Here is a 20,729-nt window from a genome sequence, read left to right as displayed (position 1 = left end):
TGGAACTATAGTATTGGAACCCAGAATTATCTAAAAAAAAAAAAAAAAAAGTAGATTAGTAGATTATTTTGAAAAATCATAGAACCTGTTAAAATACTTAAGACCATGATAGGTTTCTGTTCAACTTTTAGTCCAAAATCAAGTAGTTTCTAGGGTGTTTCAAGTGTCAGTATGCTATAGCTAAGTTTAGCTAAACATAGCTTACATTTTTTTCATATAAAATAATTTCTTGTTTCTCAAAAGATCCTGTTTCTTCAGTATTTCAGAAATTACTACCATATCATTAGCTACACATATAAAGGTGGCTATCTGCTTTGTCATGTTACAATTTGTAGATTCCCTAAAATCCTTGCATGGCAGTGTTTCATTTCAGTGCTGTCATATTTTTCTAACAGCTCATCAGCTTTGCTAAAAATGGAGGTTTTTAATCTTTCTATGACTCATCTTGGATAATTCTTTTTAAGTTAGCTCTGACTTCTGCAAATTATGCTTTGTTTGAGCTATGCTTATTCCTGTACAGAAGCAAAAATCTCTCAGCCTCAGCTAAATGCTTACAATTTACTATGCAGGGACAGCTGGAAACACCCCCTCCAGGCACTTCATTCTGTTCTCTTTATTTCATAGAGAATTTGGTGCTAAAACAGCACTATATTTTGACTTCTCTGTCTTTTGAAAATTTTAAGGCAAGATTAGGTACCACCCTAAAAATACTAGCAACCTCAAAGAAAATTTAGTGGTCTGGGGTTTGGTCCTATACAGCTCAAGTCAATAGGATTTTTCTCAACTTAACTTAGGGCCTAGTGTTTAGACCCTTGATGAACTAGTGACTGTTGTTGTGGCACATATTGTGCAAAGACTAATTTGATAACAAAACAGTTACTTTAAGGATTAAGATTTATAATTATAAACAAACAGCATGACATCTACAGAAATGGCTGAATACAAGAAATATTGTAATTCACATCTTTAGTGAAAAACATAGAAAGCCAGGGTTTCTAGAGAGAGAAAGTATCTTTTACAAGACCCCCATGACAAGTCTTGAGAAATCACAATTTAAATATTTTTCTTTTTCATGACATCAACTTTTGCACCCTAGAAGATAATAGGATTCCTGACAATTTCAGTTCCAACACAGTGGTAAATCAGTACATTTTCTGGAAATCTAAACAGATCCAGATCACATTGCCCTAAATTCTACAGCAATCACTAAAATCCAAAGAACCCCAATAGCAAATCAATTTATATGACTGAATTTTCAGCTTGGAGAAAAGGAGGCTCAGGGGCGACCTTATTGCTCTTTATAATAACATTAAAGAAGGCTGTAGAGAGGTGGGGGTTGCTCTATTCTCACACATGCCTGGTGAAAGGACGAGGGGGAATGGGCTAAAGTTATGCCACACGAGGTTTAGGTTGGATATTAGGAAGAACTTCTTTACTGAGAGGGTTGTGAGGCATTGAGACAGTTGCCCAGGGAAGTGGTGGAGTCACCATTCCTGGAGGTCTTTAAAAGACGTGTAGATGTTGAACTTAGCGATATGTTAGTGTTAGGTCAGAAGTTGGACTCAATGATCTTGAGGTCTCTTCTGACCTAGACAATTCTGTGATTCTGATTCTGTAATTTAGAGTGGTAAGCCTCCCTGTCATGGTTTTCTGATCTAAAGCTAGTTATGCTTTAAAAAGTTGAAATCACATTTCCAGGATGTCTTTTATAAAGTGCTGCATATACTGTAAGCTTACAAAAATCAACCTTATCCACCCTGTGTCCTTATTCTCTCTCTCTCTCTTTTCTTTTTTTTTTTTGTTTGTTTGTTTTTCCCTGAACATAACTGTTTCATGTAACTGCAGGAAAATAATTCTTTGAATCTGAATTTAATTAAATAGCATCTTCCAAATCTTCCAAAAGCACTATAGGAACCAGCAAGGCTACAGCAACAGCAGAAGCAATTTTTTTTTCTCATTTCAGAAGCATGACAGAACAACGCCACAGTTGTAAAACCTAAACCATTAAACTGATATTTATATTTATGCATTTGAAGATTCTGGACATAATGAATGTTTTGTTCCTTAAAGCCTCTGATAACATAACTACATGTTTTATACAGAGGTTAAGAGTATTATAAGGTTTTCTTTTAACACAGCAGTGTATAAGGATATAACTATGCAGAAATTAAAAAGCACATTTCATATGAACATGAATCAACTTTCTTATGTTTACTGATTCAGGCTATTTCCAGTCAGTTAGTGACTTACAGAAATTAAAAGAGCTAAGAGTCCAGATATGGCCTGATTACGGTTAGGCTCCTGTTGTGTTGTAAAACAAAACCATAAATCCCTATCCTGAAAGCACCTCTTAAATACATTCATGAGATAACTACTTTATCTAACAGGATTTACTCACGCTTTCAGGAGAGGGCTTCCTATCCCCTTGTCTAATAGTTACTGTTGCAGAACAGTAACCACATTCTGGAAAGGCAACTGAAGGGCAGAGCTCATCCTCTCATGTGAGAGTAGACAATGTGGCTCCCTCAAGTCTCTTGAAGAACAAACACCACCATTTCAGACTTGCAAAGTTTGTTACATATTATACATGCATCAGATAAAATAAATAAATAAATAACAGTTTTCTGAGAAACCTGTGAAATTTTCTTACCTGCTTCTCCAGCCACTTAAGTCGCATAAGGGACAGGAAGAAGCATAGCTTCATCCTCAAAAGCAGCATGTTCTCCTCTCTCTTTTTGCTGATTTTGACTGAATAGTCTGCTCCACCTCAAGGACAACTACCACTTCTTGCATAATCCAGAATGGATGGTCTTCCTTCCTCCTAAACAGAGAAAACCAAAAGTTTTGGCTTGCTACTTCAGTATTGCCCTGGTTTCAGTGAAGATAGAGTTAATTTTCCTCCTAGTAGCTGGTAGGGTGCTATGTTTTGGATTCGGATGAGAAGAGTGCTGATAACATGCTGGTGTTTTAATTGTTGCAGAGCAGTGCTTACACCAATCCAAGGACTTTTCAGCTTTTCTCTCTGTCCTGCCAGCAGGCAGGCTGGGGGTGCAGCAGGAGCTGGGAGGGGACAGACCCAGGACAGCTGGCCCCAACTGGCCAAAGGGGTATTCCATACCATCTGGGGTCATGCTGAACAATATATAGGGGTGGCTAGATGGGGTGGGGGACTGGCTACTCGGGGATAGGCTGGGCATCGGTCAGCAGGTGGTGAGCAATTGTATTGTGCATCACTTCTTTCATACACATGATTATTAGTAGCACTATTATTATTATTATTATTTTCCCGTTTCTCTCCCCCATCCCAGAGAGGGAGGGGGTAGGATGAGCGAACGGCTGCGTGGTGTTTAGCTGCTGACTGGGTTAAACCATGACAGGATAAAAGGTTATGGACTATGCTCATCATGCTGTGTTAGCTACCAGTGCAAATCATCCAATGCAGAGTTAAGATGGGGAAAAGATAAGACACTGGTCCTTCTCAGGAACATCCCCCCAAGTTTACAGTTAGCAACTCCAAAAAGGGACACATAGCAAAATTATGATTAGTGCAAGGCGTACATAAAAAATTACATGAGCATACACTGCAGGTTTTCTTCAAAAAATAGCATTCTAAAAATATTCATTGGATCTGCACACCCGTTGTCAACCTAAGCTAAATCTGTATATAGCTTTCTAAGTGAGGCAGCATCAGTTTCAAGCCCCCATAATCATCCAATTCACCTACATTCACAGAAGAGCATTAATCCCTAGTTCTAACTTAGAGGCCACAAACTATTTCCACATAAGTCAGAACTGCCAAACACCACAAAAAATGACTGAACCAGGAAGCACTAAATAAGTAATCTGAGACAACACGTTTCATCTCTTGTGAAACCAAGAATTCATTTGTGAATCCTCTGGCATAACTTTTCTTGGGGGTGACATGGGTCCTGCTAGTTCTGCTCTGTACACACAGACTGGATTTTGAATTTATTGCAGTATCTGGTTTCAAATTAGGACTGTGAAATGTTCTACAGGAAGTCTCACAGATCATCAGTAAAAAATACAATACAATACAATACAATAAAATAATAAAAAAGTTTTTTCCTGCAAACCAATTACTTTTAGTCAGCCTATTACTGACAGTCTTCAGTCTCAATTCTGTTCTCAGGATATTAAAATTAAACTAAAACTGCCACAGTCTTCTCAGAACACTAAATTGGCTCTCAGTATATCTACAGTAGGAAAACTAGATCTGATTACAGCCCATTACAGTGTCAATTTAACCTGGTTCCCACGGTGAACACAGAAGTTGTGACATGGGCTTTCATGTGTGCCAGCAACCAGCTATGCCCCTCAAGGTGCTGGTCACTAATTCAAGCCAGAGGCACACCATTCCAGTGAGCTCCTGCTTTATCCTGCCCCGTTTATTATTATTATTGTTGTTGTTGTTTATTTTTATTTTATTTTATTACTTTAAGCAGAATGAAGAAAATGAAGAGAACAATACTAGATTTCTTAAGAAATCACCTGGCAGCAAGAGTTAGGAATCCATCACTATTCAGCCAGCCAGCCACATAGCACGCAACTTCTAACAATACTGACAAAGTACATGTAAAGAAACAAATACACATAAAAAAGCAGGGAGAAGTAAATAGATTTGATTCTTAAGTCACAAAGTCACAAATTCATTCCTCCTTCTGCTCTCAGAGTGCAGAATTAAATGATTTTAGTTACCTAACTAAACAAAAGAGAAACAAAGCGGTTGCAAACATCCCACTCACACAGCTTCTTGACAGTGCCACAAAGAGCTTTTCCATCCCACCTGTGTTTTAAAGAATTTAGCCCCCTGTTTTCACAGTGACCCTGTAGGTTCTCTCATATTTTTACCTAATGTTTATTTCTAGTAAATATTGGACTCTGCCCTTCCTCTCCCTCTCCTCTCTCTCCCCTTTCTTTTTCTTACTGCAAACATTCAAGTGATGTATGAAATTTCTCACTCACTAAAAATACTTTTTTTTTAAAAAAAAAAAAAGATTGACTTTTTCTTAGTAAGGTTTTTAATAAAAGCATTACAGAAATTGCAACAAAATATTTGCAATAATGACATTAATGCAAAAAAAAAAAAAAATCAGCCATTAAGATTTTAAAACAACTTCAAAATTCTATTTTTATAGAAAGCAAATGTGTTTTCTACCTCATATCACCAATGATCAGCATCTGCCTACTACATACAAAATAAAAGCTCTATTATCTGTAATCCTTCTCTTGCTTTTGGTTCATTTTTTCTCATTTTATAATGTTTACTGTAGAACCTAATGCTACTTATTATTGCTGGTAGTCTAAGCCTGAGCAGCATTCCTTTGCCTTCATATGAGACATAAAAAATATCACATCATAATTACAAGCATGTTTGTATCAAAACAAAATGTTGGGAGGAAGTAAGGAGGTGAAGGTATAATCTACTTTGCTTAGGAAGAGAAAGAGTTCAAATGGCTTAGATGCTCTTTGCCTTTTGTGACCCAAAGGCTCATCAGATTTCCAGGACCTCTCTTCCTTAAGGGTTGACCTTAATTCCTAATGCCTACTCCCCACTTAGAACCATCCTATTTCCTTGATTTTTGACCCTCAAATGACTTCTACCACAACCAATTACTTTTTTTTTTTTTTTTTTCCATGAAGAGATGAAAACTTTGATGGAAAAAACAGCAGGACTGTATGAACTCTTACAAAATAAAAAGCTAGTGTTGCATGCTGTAGATGTACCCAGTGGGGAAAGAAGAAAAAAAAAAAAAAAAAGTGAAAGCAAATATTCTATGACACAGGGCTTTTCTGATCAAAAAGCTTTCTAATATTATCTCTAGGGGATTGGACCAATTTAAAAATTTAATTCATCTTTTGACTGCCCATTTAATATTTTTGAAAGAAACTTGTAGTCTACCAGCCTTCTTATTGCTATAATTACATTCATACTCACACCCAAAAAGCCTACAAATAAATCTAGTAGAAAACTTTATTCTAGTAGAATAAAAACTACTTCTTTATTTTGTTGTATCTACTTTTTTTTTTATCATTTCAAGTAATTTAAGTAAATGTACATTATTCAATTTTAGAACACTCTATTTAACATTACTACTCTGGGGAACAAAGGATGATGAACAAGGTTTTATTTCAGACATCTGATGGAAAATTTCAACATGAAGTCCCCCTGGAGAGTTCCACGTGAAAAAAAAATATTCTAGATTAAGGTAGGGGACACATTATTTCTGGATTTGTACAGAGTTTAAGAAAAGAAAACATAACAAACAAGCATAACAAAAGAAACTATAACAGAAAATCACATTCATTCTTTTGTTTACATTTTAATGAAAAAATAGTAGAGTTCTGTGTAGATCTGGTGGCTCCAGCAGGTAAGTTTTAAGTGTAGTGTTGTTAGGTTTTTGTTTGTTTGTTTTTGTTTGTTTTGTTTTTGTTATTTGATTTCATTTTTGTGGCGGTGGTAATCTTTTTGTTTCATTTTGTTCTGTTTTGTTGTTTGGTGGGTGTTTTCTGTTGCTTTGGAGGTTGTTTGAACAGGTGGGTTTTCTTGTTTAGAATGATCCAATTCATTTAAATAAGATACCACTGAGCAAAATAGTCTGTTCCAGACTTTATCCCAGCTTCTTCAATGACGATCACTACTTTATTCCACTTCAGTTTTAAAAGGAGAAAAACAATACTAGTGTTTATCTAAAAAAAATAATTAAAAAAATAAACAAACAAACAGACCTGTCAACATTTCAGTGAAGCAACATAATTTCCTGCTTTGTGATACCAGAAATAAAAACATTACCATTATTTGGTAACTAATAAACTAAACACACTTCCAAACTGAGCAGAGGATAACACCATCAGCTGCAGTTTGAGACTATGCCAGGAAAAAAATATACTCCTAAATTTATACAGAGCTTGCTCCAAATCTGTAATCCAGCTGTGAAACACACCACGTAATCTTTCTTAGTTATAAATTATTAAATAATAATTAAATGTAAATTGCTGCAAGTATAATTGGACCATTAATTTGTAGTTTCTTTTCCTGTAGTTATTCAGCTTCAGCTTTAGTGGAGGTCTCTGAACAGTTTCCTACTACCTTATAATGACGTTTGCTAAATGCTTCTCTGCATCCAACAGATTGCTCTGCTTCAATATACTGTACTGCAAGAGGAGGAACTAGCTAGAGAATCATCACCATGGACTAATTATTTATGGTTGAAAACATCAAAGATCCTCATAACGTGCTGAAGCATAAAATTTGCCCTGCCTTTAACTTGTTATAGTCTAATGAGATTTCAAGTTATAACAGCACATCTCAGTGCTTTCTCTGATCCTGTTTTAATCAGATTTCTTTTTTTTTTTGATAGGCTTCAGAGAGAAAATATTGTCTGTTGTAAACATCACCTTAAAAATAATCTCTAGCTGTTAATGACCCACAAAAATGGCTTATGATTATTGTGCAGCTTCCACAACCAGAAATTATTCAATGGATGCTATCTGCTAAGCTCTGCTATGTGCTCAATAGACCCGGAAGAGTCCTTTTTCCAGCAAGTCCAACATTTCCTTCTTAAACAGCGTTTCACTTCTGTCTTACAAGATGATAATAAAAAACTAATTTTAGTAGATTTATATCAATAAGCCCACAACCAAGCACATATCACAGGACAATGCCATTTAAAAATAAATAAGGAATAAATAATATTTATCTCAGCTATCAGCTGCCTACTGAATAATACAGAACTACATGTGTTCTACTAGCCAGACTCCAGCAATTTATAAGAAATGGTTTTCTACTTCCCTCTATTGCTTTTACAGTAACAACAAGATTAACACATTCCTATGAACTTTCAGAAGAACAGGAGATTACCAGCCTGTTTCAGGGGCCATCCCTACTATTAATATGTGACAAGTTAAAAGGTCTTAATTGTAAAAGCAACACTAAAGCAATTAAGCAAACTGAGAGATTATGAAGAGTCCCAGCTGTGGCAGCATGTGTCTTGCTCTAAGATAACAAATATTTTCTATTGAAAGTGAGATTAATCCTGTAAGGCATATCAGAAATCTTGCCCTGACAGAATTCTCCCCTCTTATTAAAATGAATTCTGGTTTTGGCAGTGACTGTAGAAATAACGTGCTCTGCATTGCTAGTTGTGTACAGTCACTTGAACTGTCACCCAGTGAGACTCAATAACAGTAAGAACGAGTTACAGGACTAAAATCAACTTTGTCCTCAGGCATTATGCCAGGTATTGCAATAAGCAAAACCAGACAAAAATATTCAGACTTTATTCCCTGGAATTGTTTTTCTATGTATAATGTAACCTTCACACACATTTTATTTATTTATTTATTGTTACCAAATCAGCTTATCACTTGCATAGACAGAACCTGATTTTCACCCACTTACCTTCAGGACTGTACGTACAATTCTGACTACATATAGCTAGATGTACTAATTATCACTGTGAGTTAACTGTACATGTAGTGGATGACAGATTCACATGCCAGACCTGACAGCTTCACCTGTATCTCCACAGGTTAACACCCATGTTAGAGTATTCCTATGCACACTAAGATGCTGGTGCAATGCATGCACCTTTGGTGGTGTATTAGCATCACAAGCAGATTAAAAGCATGTAAAATTATACACGCTATTGAATACTTACTGAAAACCCAGCTGTAACTAAACATTTGAATCATCTTTAAGAATAGGAGCTTTTTTTCTGCTTTTGGAAATCTGACACATTAGGAGGAAGAGTTTGGGGATGTGTGATATGTATTTTGCCAAGCTAGGAGACAACTTTCACTACTAGTTTTCTAGGCATTTCAACTTGAAATCTACTGTATTAGAATATAAGTTAAAAAATGTTTCTCTAATTTATACACAACAGTCTTGTACTATGATCTTTAACACACCTTTTGATGATTAGTAGATTCAATAGGCCCTTGCAAAACAAGCTTCTCAGCTGCAAAGCTGGACTACCTTGAGCAATCCCACAGCAGGTGTTTCCATAATTGCTTGTAGTACCCCTGCTATGGTTGAGTTGAAAGTCCAGATAGTAACCAGCCTTTTACAGCAAAATATGAGTCTACAGAACAAACCGCTGCATCACTGTCTAATGAAAATCCACTGCATTGAGACTACTGAAACGGCCAGCCAGGCTTTCAAAATACTAATAGAGAAAATATCATTAGAATGTAGCATTAAAGTGGCAAGTCTTGTGTTCTTCCAGGAAACACTCTTAATAAAATGAAGTTGAATTTCCCTCTAAACAAAACAAAAAATCATACTAAGTCTGTAATCATTACAATATATTATACAATTATATTAAACAACTTACACCTATTATTTACACAAGAAATAGTAAGAACAAAAATGGGCCACCACATAACAAATTCTGCTCAGTCTTCTCTGCCTCCTTAGTTATTTTTCTTGAATAAGTATTTAAGTTTAATATTAAAATACAGACAATACACAATACAGTAGATAAAAAATAAATAAATAATTTTTTAAAAAGGAAAGTTTTCCTCAAGATATCATTACATTAAATTACCACAGGTATTTATTTGGCTTCTACCTGCTCCATTTCTTTCAGTAGCCACAATTAACACAGAACATGAGATATTTTTATGCTTTTTCTGTCATTAGCAGATGCAGCCTGAAAAAAGGCACATCCCTCTCCCATCAGATCATGAGTCATAAGCATAAACCTGAACGTCCACGTACTTTGCTTTCTTTCAAGTGCCACTAGTACTTGAGGATATCTAAACCACAATTTCTCAATCTTTCCATTTCCCACGTTTCCCTTTTTAATACAAGTGTTATCACTAAAGATCCAAAATGCTGACACCCAACAGCAAAGAGCTCTGTACCGAATGGCCAGCAGATCAGCATTTTGAATGTATTACCTTTGGAAGTTCAAGCTTGCAAACAAGCTTGACTTAGTGAGCTGGAATTGATTTATCATACCTTATATACAACATTTTAAGAAGCTCTTCTGGGCTAATTACATACTCAGTTGATCCCCAGGTGAATTATAAAGTACCTGATTAATTTTCTTTCTCTTCTGAACTGACAGATGGAGTACAGAAAACTCATCTACACCCCATAATGCAAATTTTTCCCATTATTGAATAAAGCTTACAGTTAGAATAAAGTATCACAGAATCACAGAATTGTCTAGGTTGGAAGAGACCTCCAAGATCACCAAGCCCAACCTCTGACCTAACACTAACAAGTCCTCCACTAAACCATATCACTGAGCTCCACATCCAAACATCCTTTTAAAGACCTCCAGGGATGGTGACTCAACCACTTCCCTGGGCAGTCCATTCCAATGCCTAACAACCCTTTCAGTAAAGAAGTTCTTCCTAATATCCAACCTTTGTTTACACAACAGTGCAAAGTATTACCTCAATACTTTGCAACAAACATACATTTATCTTTCATTGTACAGTTCAGAAGCTATTACCTTTACATACACATATGCCAACTAGAGCTGGTGTAACATTACCATAGTATCTGTAGACCTTGTGTTTTTGCAAGAACTGGTGAAGAGGAGTTAATGTCGGTTTCCTTTATTTTTCTCACAACCAAAAACATCCCCAGGGTGACCTTGGTGTTCTTTGTTTTTTTTTTTTAATTTCATAATGAATGCAAAAAGCAATCAGAAAAAGATGTCCAGTGATACAATTCTTTAGAGAGTGCTTCAAATACATTTGTCCCTTATAAGAACCAAAGGAACAAAAAATTATTAATTTAGGCAATTAAGAGTACTTTGAAAGCAATATCCAGTACATTAAAAAAACTGTCCCTGGAGTGCTGCCTACAATCTATGAGAAGTTAATTTTTAGAGCACTTCAAATGAAGAAAGGTCATTTCCTAGATGTGCTCTACACATTACAATTTTTAATTGGTAACTTAAATGAGAAGTTACTTTTGTAAATATGGAATGAATGGTTAAGTGAATTGGAAATAAAATTAAATAAATGTATTACATTTATCATGTTGTTTTAAATGAAAACACACATACCAACATTTTACATCTCTTCCTCCTGTGTATCAGATAGGAACATATGGTTTTCTTCTTGAACACTACACTGTTACAGCCAAAAAAAAATTTTTTTTGAAGAATTCTCTAGAGTTATAGCAGAAAAAGATATACAGAGGACAAAAGAGTTAACATTAAATCTAGATAGTTCCTAGGATCAACTTCTATGAATGAACACTAAATAAAGCCCATACAGACTGTAACCTCAGTTCTTCAGGAAAAGGGGAGTGACTTACAGCGCAACATAGACTCTGCCATACAACCCTGCCACTTAATGTTCAGGAAGAGAAAGTGGCCCCCCAAAGCATACAATAATTGGATTCTCTTGGCTCACCTACAAGTTACCAGTCACAATTTTGTGAAGTGCAGGAACAGATTACCTAAGTGAAATTTTACTCTTTACTGATAGCATCAATTCTATTATTGTATACATTTCATAATTGCAAGTGGAAATACATTAAATTATGGATAATTCTCTAAAATTATATCAGGAAGTAAAGAGTCTGAGACAGACAGACATAGTAAATTTCCCTCACAGCAAAGTCAGAGAAAGGACAATACAGTCACCGAGGCAGAAGGCTCGTTTCAGTCCCCTCTGCAATAGACTTTCTATACGACTATAAACAGTGCACATCACGTATAAGTTCCTCCATGTCTCATTTATTAAAACAGAAAAATATTTCCACATGGTGCCAAAAGTACATGTTATTGCTAGACAGAAACTTCAGAAGCTCAATGAATTTATCACAAATTACGACAAAGTTTGTCATCACAGAAGTTAGCAGTTTGTGTGGGATATTTCTCTTTGGTAAATGTAATGTTAAATACACTTGCTTAACGCTCATGAAAGATAGTTTCCTAGAGTAATGCTGTAAGGTAATATTCTCTGATTTATATACAAATATTAAAAAGGTAACAAAATGTGATGAGGAGGTTTCATTAATGTTCATTACAATACAGAAATGAAATACTAGCATAGCATACGAATAATGAAGCTAGAATAGATAAAAGCATGGGTTTTGTATTTGTTATTATTCTGTATGTCTTCAGAAATGCTTGATAAAATATTCCCCATTTGATTCTTCAGTCATTAAGATTGAATCATTAATTACCATAAAGCAGGAAAAAAAAAATCCACAGAAAAGCCTACAGCTCAGAAAACTAACATACTCTAACTAAAATCTTTCCACAACATTAAAAATCATCATCAGGTTGGAATAAAGGTTTATTTCAATCAAAGGATACAGGTACACACAGTCATACAAATTACCACATTGTGTCTAGTTCTGTCTGACTGGAAGACAGTGATAAATTTCAATTTGATAAAACAAAAAGCATGGGCCTACATTTCACAATACAAAATGTGTGTGCAAATACACAGGGAGGTAATGGTCCTATGTTCATTCCCTCTCTTCTGCCTCTACTGGGTAATTCTCAACTGACAATGAAAAAGTTTGTGTGCAAGTTAGAAATTTCTTCTTCTCACATTGGAAAAGATACCAACCATGGCTTAAAAGATGACTAGATACTTAATGAAAGTATGCAAAGAATTTTAAAGAAATAAAGGAAGAATTTAAATTGTGACAAAGATAAACAAGGTAGATAATGAAATGAAGCAGAAAAGCAGATCTGTAGGGGATGAAAGCAATTAAAAACATGGGCTGACAGGGCAGAACAGAACTAAAATAATATGTCTCAAGGTAGCAGGAAAAGCACAGATCTGCAAATACAGTATGCTATAATTGACGAAAGAATCAAACTAAGGAGTCTTAAGAATAAAATCTTCTTCAGCCACCCAAATGATCACCGAACTCAACCTGCTGGCAGTGCTATTTGCAATGTAGCCCAGAATGTTGTTACCCAACCCACCCCCATCCCTTTCTTTTTTCTTTTTTCTTGTAAAGGTGTATTGGTGCTTCATGTTCAGCTTTTTGTCAGCCAGGACTTTCAGGTGTTTTTCTGCAGAGATTCTTTTCAGCCAATCAGCCCTCAGGCTGGACCAATAAAGAGTTATTCCTCCCCAGCCACAGGACTTTGCATTTCCCTCCATTGAACTTCACACAGTTTGTGTCAGCAGCACTCTTCCACAGTCTAAGTTAGTCATAATGCTGTAATAAAACTGAATACATTTATATCTAGCAACCCCACCAAAGACTGTGGTAAACCCAGAGTAACTCCACTGTGAAGTAGATTAGTTAATTTTTATTTTTATTTTTTTAAACCACCGAGACCTCAGCAGAGCGCCTCAGCAAGAGAATGGGCTTTTTGTCAATGACAAGAATGTGAGGAAAATGTTTTTGGACTCCTCAAATAACTTTGTTATTGAAATTTCTTGGTTAGTCACCACATACCTCTTCCATCTCTTGGTTGTGCCTGAGACCTGATCTCTGGACTTGACCCAGAGGTGAATTCATGCCAGTAAACAGCTTGGGCTGAAAGTCAGAGTTTGCATAACCTGAGGTTTTTCTCCTTTCTTTTCTTACATGGCTTATGAGATTATGCACTAAGTGTGCCTCACTTGTCTTTGTTTTAGAAATAAACCATTTTACTAGCCTTTGTCAGGCGTGATTAGAAGTATTCCTTATCTCAAGCAACAAAGGTTGAGTCGAATAATTCTTCTGTTTCATTTGGGCATTGCTAACTGCTTTAGCTCTTAGACCACTGCCTACAAAGCATGTCATGTTTGTGTATCTTTCTGAGATAAGCCATTTCATTGACTGTGTATCATTTAAAACTAAACAAACACCTTCTGTCTTTTTCCTGGCTCTACCTCAGCTTGTTAAATACTACAGCATATGTCATCTGTTTCCCTAAACAACCTACATGAGCACAGCACTATGGGATTAGTAATTTAAGAAAATGAAGAGCAAGCAGCAGTTGGCACACATATGCAGTCACATTCGATTTGCTTTAAATAGCCATTTTAATACAATCTCTTCCACCCAATAAACATGTCTATAAATAATGTTAAAAAATAACCTTGATCCTGTAGGCACCAGCTTCTTAAATACCGCAATACATGAGGCATTAGGAGAAACAAATGAACAGAAGCCTCAAAGCTGTCCTACAGATATGGTAGAAGAAACCTCTTCTTTGGAGCACCTGTTGGAATTGTTCTTTAATAAAGCTAAATCCATTTTGTGAAAGTGCTTACCAGAAACAAAAATGAGTTTGTTAACCTAAAAGAAAGGTCATTATTCCAAGCGTTGTTCAAACCTTCCTTCTTTAACCTAGTGCAGACAGTGTTGCCTATATTACCACTAGATAACTGGTTGCAAGTATGTTTATTTATCAAGGGCAGAATCAGATATCTCACAAAATACTCTCAACTCCTTCTGCATTTGCAGAAAAATGTAGCAAGGTTTAGAAAATAACCTATTTAATGCACGAGCAAAAAATATTTCCATTTCTGCGATGAAGAAAATTAACTATAGTACATGTGGGGCCTTAAACTTTCACTATGTAGGCCTACACGTGTAAACACAGACATACAAAAAGTTGAGTATCATTCAGTTGCAGATGAGTTTATGTATATGTTCACATTATAATACTCTTCGTTCAGTTTAATTTCACAGAAGTCAATGGCCTGGCCTCCTAGTTATACTGAATTACATCTGGAATTGCATTCAAATTGGACATTGCTGTTTGCTTGTTTTTCCAGTAGTAAAACAAATTCAAACACAGCCTCTGTATCACAGGAAGCACTGTGAAACCTGAATACACTAAATACATTTGGTTCGGGCAAAAATGAAATAAACCTAGAAACTTGGTAGAGATTCCCTCTCCTCTACAGCTCGCTTTGTCATGCAGGGATGTCAGCAGAGATTCTCCTGAAGATCAAGCCCAAGGAGAGGAACCTCCCTCACCTCATGGAGTTATCCTAACAATTATCTGTGGGGCTTTGTTGTGGACTGGATCAGGAAACAGAATCAACTTAAATAAATTCCTGCTCAATAAGGTGGTTTACACATGTTCTTTTCCCTGTTGTGGTTCACAATACAGTCCACATGGTACGGGAGCCACGAAGCTCCTTTGTTGATGCTGACAGTCCCACATAACTGCCCCATATTTTCAACGGACACAGAATAGAAAATATTGGCACGGATGGTGAAAGGGGAATAAACTGTAACATGTTGCTTACAGTACTCACTGTGGCTGGCAGCAGGGGAACAGGGAAGTATAGTTCTAGTCCCCATTCCAATTAACTGAAATATGCTAAAACAGAACAGTATCAAGTAAATTAGAAAGATGGAAAAGAAAAAAAAGAAAAAGAAAAAACAAACAAACAAACAAACAACAGCAGCATATGCAAGAAGTAAGCAGCTAAGGGAGAACTTGCAGGAGACAGGACACTCCACATCATCTCTGCTTTGACTGAGAGCTGAAGTAGGTATTTGAACCTGGATTTTCATAACTAATTAGAGCACAAGCACTGGCGAAGAAAGCTTCAGCATTTTATGCTACCTTATTTTACAAATAACATTGACATTTTTCAAGGTCTAAGCCAAAACTTCCAATGTTCTTCTTTAAAAACAATCACACAGAGATATAAAAAACACTAAAACTAATAAAATCTAAATATTTTTCTTTGAGGCAAAAAAGAACTCCATGCAAGTTGAAGCTAAAAATCATCTTTATCACCACTTGCAAAACAAAATGTGAAATGAACAGAAATAAATTTATTTAAGTGTAAAATAGTTTTTTGGGTAGAGGTTGTTTCCCCACCTCCCCAGTTACTCAAATGAAACACAAAGCTGTGCTCCTTCTAGAGCTTATTAGGAGAAATTGTCCTAAATAAATACAGGTCGAAAATAATACAGATACCTACTGATTAAACATTTCTAGATATTTTTTCTGTGTGTAATGAAAAAAATATGTTTGCAATAATCCATATTAGTTATGTTGATCCCGTGAATTCCTGTAATCTTCCTAATTGGAAGGGAAGCCCTTCAAGAGATTTCAAATTTTTTCTGACCCAATTGCACAGATTGTCGAGAACGCATCAGTGATACAGTTAATGCCCCAGCTTTCCCAGGAGCAGCCAGCCAAGCAGAAGGTAGAGGACAAAGTCCTTCCAAAAACATTTTGGAGATGAAGACTAAAAAACTTCAAGGCATATTAAAAAACAACAGAGTGAAATATTCATAATCAAAATATACACTGCTTTTTGAGGGTCTTCCCAACTACACACACAGGAGTCCATATTTAAGTACCTGCATTTTTACACTAGTCACATTCAGTTGGTCTGATCATCAGCAAAGCTCTGGTTGCCTACACAGTGGCTGTTATCTGTCCCACCAACATATCAAGTCTGCATTTCTATTTGTCCCTGGTAAGAAAGTATTACAATAGCTAGCCATTTAAAAATCACGGGTCAAGAGTTCATTCATTTTTCCCAGTATAAAATATTTTCAGATGCACAGCCAGTTATAAAAATACCTACTTGCAAAAGGGATGTGTTTGGCACATCTGCTTTTTCACTCTCTCATGTGCTCCATTTCCTGTAATGGTGTAAGTTTGATCACAGTTTTGTGGGTCTGAACAGAGATTTTGCCTAACAACTAAATAAAATGTGAATGTATAAGCAAAGTTAGGGCTAAGGATAGCTTAAAACCAAAGTGATTTAATACAAGCAAAAAGGAAAATCAGAACACTTCTTTACAGTATACCTCTGAAGCCAGTGAAGCACAGAACTTAATAACAACAAACTGGAATATATTTTTTCTGCAAAATAAAGAAGTAATTCTTCCTCTTCCCCAATAAAAAAATAAACTGAAAAATAATCTGGACTCAAGCACTTGAAAATGCATTTAATTGAAAATGCAGAGCACAACTCTCCCAGGATGACAAAAAAACTATGTCACAACCTCCTATTTTTCCTTTAAAATTACAGTAATGCACTGGAGATTTCTGCTACTTATTTTTCTCAAAAACTAACTTTACTGCATGATAGGGAGGGAGATAAAATATTTAATATTAATGAAGGAACAACTTCCTTGCTTTTTAAGTCTTTGCTGATAGGAAGTAGAGGAAGTGTACTAACTCCTGGCAACTTACAAAGACAAAAACAGGCTTTTCTCAAGTCATAAATATAACATAGCTAAGCAGCTTTAGTTAGAGACCTTTACATTTTCAGCATTTGCTTGTCTATGGCTTAAAATACTGTCATTCTCTCCCAGTTCTTACAAACATTAGGAAAGGAAATGTTTTCATTTTCATTCAGTTTATAGATGAACGTGAAAAAATTGAGTGGTTTAATGCTTTTTGGGGTCTTCCGTCAAGACTCTATCACTCTCTTAGCAACTGATGGGGAAATCTGAATCTGAAATCTGATCCTGAAGCCAGATCAAGAACAACATCTGTTCAAGTCTATATTTCAGGTAATGCATTGAAAGCAACCACAATATTCCCAGAGTAGCAAGCCTTGTCTTTGTAGGTTCTAAGAACTACAACTAAAGTGAACACAGAGGTGGACCAGGAGTGCTTGCCGCAAACAGTCCTTGAATCTCTCTCCGCTGCCTCCCAGAACCTCTGTACCAAACAGAACAGAATTCAGTCCTTAGCTTCTTTAGGATACAAAAAGGGTTCATTCTTTGGACTCTGCAGATAACTTCAAAAACTCTTCATCCAAAGTTCAGGCTTCATTTTTGATTACTTTGGAGTTTTCCTGCGTAGGATGAATAACATGAAGGACAGAAGCATTTTTCCTTTCTGCACATGCACTCCTCCCACTATATTTTATAGGTTTTATTTTCAGTTTTGGTACAGGTAAAAAGAGGATATCATAAAGAGATACTCCCTGTAAGGTCACCTAAATTATGTTAATTTGTCTTATATATAATTTTATGTGAACAGAAACACTCAGCTAGACCTAATATGATACATTTTTTTGAAGTCTGAAAATAAGTTAGGAAAGTGACTTGGCAGGATTCAGCCACTATAAAATTCAGGTGTGAATTAATTTACCATAAACTGAAAATGCCACTAGGCAGATCCTTCCAAGTTTTCACAGCACTGTGCAAGTTACCTTCCTTGAAGTATATTAATTTTATCTTCTTTTAGAATAAGATATGAAAAGAGCTTCATTTCGCATAAAATGCTTTCAACCCAACAAAAACTTGGATACACTTCTCTTCAGTATCTTATCTTTTCTCAGCACTCGTCTGCTGATGTAAAATAATAGAGTCACTAAAACATGTAACACTGTATGGACTAATAAGAATACCCGAATATCTTCTACATTTGCTTCTGCTACAAATAATAATAAAGATGTATTCTATTATTACAAAAGGAATATTATATCTTCTCTTTTCCAATATATTACCAGTTAAGAAAAGACCAATAATGAAAGGCAAAGTTTAAAGCTAGTATCTACCATCTGTTTCTCTTTGCATTCTCAAAGGAAACGATTCTTTAAAGAAACTCAAACAGGGCACAAAAAGCCAGGAAAAATCAGTACTCTTAAAATACAGAGTTAAACTTTGCCTCAAGTATTTCATAGAATAGTTGCTGTTATATCAGATCAGGCAATGCTCATGTAGCTATGCAGAGGGAAAAAAAAAAAAAGGTATTTGCCTACATGAATTTTATAGTGCCTGCAATAAATTACTCTTTTGCCTATTAAGAGACTGCCTATGCAAATTTTACAGATAATTCTCAGATTACTTGTTAGAACAATAAAAAGTGCCAAAGACGTGTCTCATACTGTTTGTGGTTTGCGTCCCCCACAACAGCAATTATAACATATGTATGTATTTCATAACATACGTAATATAACATGTATATTATAACATACATATAATGTATGGAACTGCCTGTCAGTATAACAGTTAAGTTGATAAGTCAATTGGGAGGGGAGGGGTTGAGGGCTAGAAACCTATAAAAAGATTAGATGGTTAGATAATGAGTTATAACTAAACTGATCAAATAGAGGGAAGCATAATGTTGAAGACCAGGTGTTCTTCCCCTCTTGATACTTCCTGGAAAGTAATAATCTACTTGATGTTAATAAATGCTGTTATTCTGTAATTAATGATCACAGGCTTCCATAGAAGCTGGAAAGATTTAGACAACTGATATACCTCTTGCAGACTGGAAAACTAAGGACAGTATTCCATGAAAAGCAAATGCAAAAGTCTGAAGACCACAAGGATGCAACCAGCGAGGGCTTGCTGAAATTTGAGGCTTCTTGGAGATACTGGAAAAACTGGTTGTGTTAAATAACAGAATTTTGAATATTTTACTCTCATTAAAATCTTATAAGTACTTCATCTGTTCTTAGACATATCTAAGCAGCTCACAGATTTCTGGTAATGTCTTTTATAAATACTGTATTTTAAAGGTGTGTATAGGACTAGGGACAAGGCCAACAATATTCAATCATTTGGATGAGTTGCTAGTTATAAGTAATATCTATAAGGGAGGCTGCCAGCCTGCTCATATGGCACTACTGTTTCTGAAGTGAGAAGTACACACTCAGAGGAATACAACCAATCACAAAAGAACACAATAGCTAATTATGCACCTGCAATTTGTGATATGTTGCCTCAACCCCCACTTAGATTTTACAATATATTATCATAGAGTTGAACTCCTGGCTTTCAGTGTGAGCTTGCTTTAAACAACAACAACAACAACAAAAAATGAACAGAGTACACTTCCCTGAAGGAAGTAACTTGTAATCTTTTTGTTAACCCCATTATGTGCAATATCATTTCATCACCCTAATACTCCCTGCAGCTGCAGCAGTCTGGCAAGCACAAGTCACAAGAAAACTCATTTACATATGGCTTCTGGCCTTGTTCACTAGAAAAATTTACTAAGACAAATTACAGTGTCAAAAGAAAGCTCATTAAATTTTTATATCAGATTGCTATGTTACCCTTAGCTCCCTGCGTATTCATCCCTCTTTCTGTCGCTAGTTTTCAGTTCTTAAGGCTCAAATATTTTCAAGGGCAGAAGAGGACCAATTATTAAAAAAAATATATATATATATTTGCTTACTGGTATAAAATGAAGCATACAACCAGCACTAATTCACATTTACCAAAAATATAGCTCAATTACTATGTCACACTAGACTGCTGAATAGCAAGATATTCCCACATGCATTTAATCTAATGCCAGTATTTCTGCTGAGGCTACAACAGCAATTAAACATACTGAAATTGGGATTAAGCACTTTTTTCTACTATTTGTCTGTCCATTACAGTGATGTTTTATACAAAAAAAAAAAAAAAAAAAAAAAAAAAAGAACCTCTGGTCCATTTATCTAGCAGTTATACGAATGTTTCAAAAGATTTTAAAATCCTTTGACATCTGGGGAGGTTGTAATAATTATAAGCTTCACCTTGAACAACAGTTGTGTCTGATATTTTCAAGGAACAGTCATTTAAAGAATTGAGGGACATTAAAGTTGCATTCCCATACACCAATAAACTAAGTGCCAAAAAGGTAGATAACAATTCAAAAAGTTTTTTTCTGCTTAAAAATAAGAATGGCAAATTGAAAAATGCTTATTTGCCACCAAAATCCCAGGTTCAGAATTTATTCTTTTCCATCTGTTCTCTTTTTTTACTGGGTTTAAAACAAAAATGATTTAGAAATAAGTGCTTACAAATTGTGTGCATAGCTAATATTCGATTATGCATTTCAAACTTTTAGCTT

General features: G+C 35.5%; 1 long non-coding RNA gene across 1 annotated transcript in view; it reads right to left on the bottom strand.

Annotated features, from left to right (window-relative positions):
* LOC101804338 (uncharacterized) overlaps positions 1 to 20,729 on the bottom strand; it is a 350,024-nt gene that overhangs the window by 298,760 nt on the left and 30,535 nt on the right. Inside the window, exon 2 of the long non-coding RNA XR_011812257.1 lies at positions 2,651 to 2,821. This is a non-coding gene — a long non-coding RNA (uncharacterized lncRNA). The remainder of the gene's footprint in view (positions 1 to 2,650; positions 2,822 to 20,729) is intronic.

Source organism: Anas platyrhynchos, chromosome 12, assembly GCF_047663525.1.
Source record: "Anas platyrhynchos isolate ZD024472 breed Pekin duck chromosome 12, IASCAAS_PekinDuck_T2T, whole genome shotgun sequence".
Taxonomy (NCBI): Eukaryota; Metazoa; Chordata; class Aves; order Anseriformes; family Anatidae; genus Anas; species Anas platyrhynchos.
This window is presented reverse-complemented; position numbering and strand designations above follow the sequence as displayed.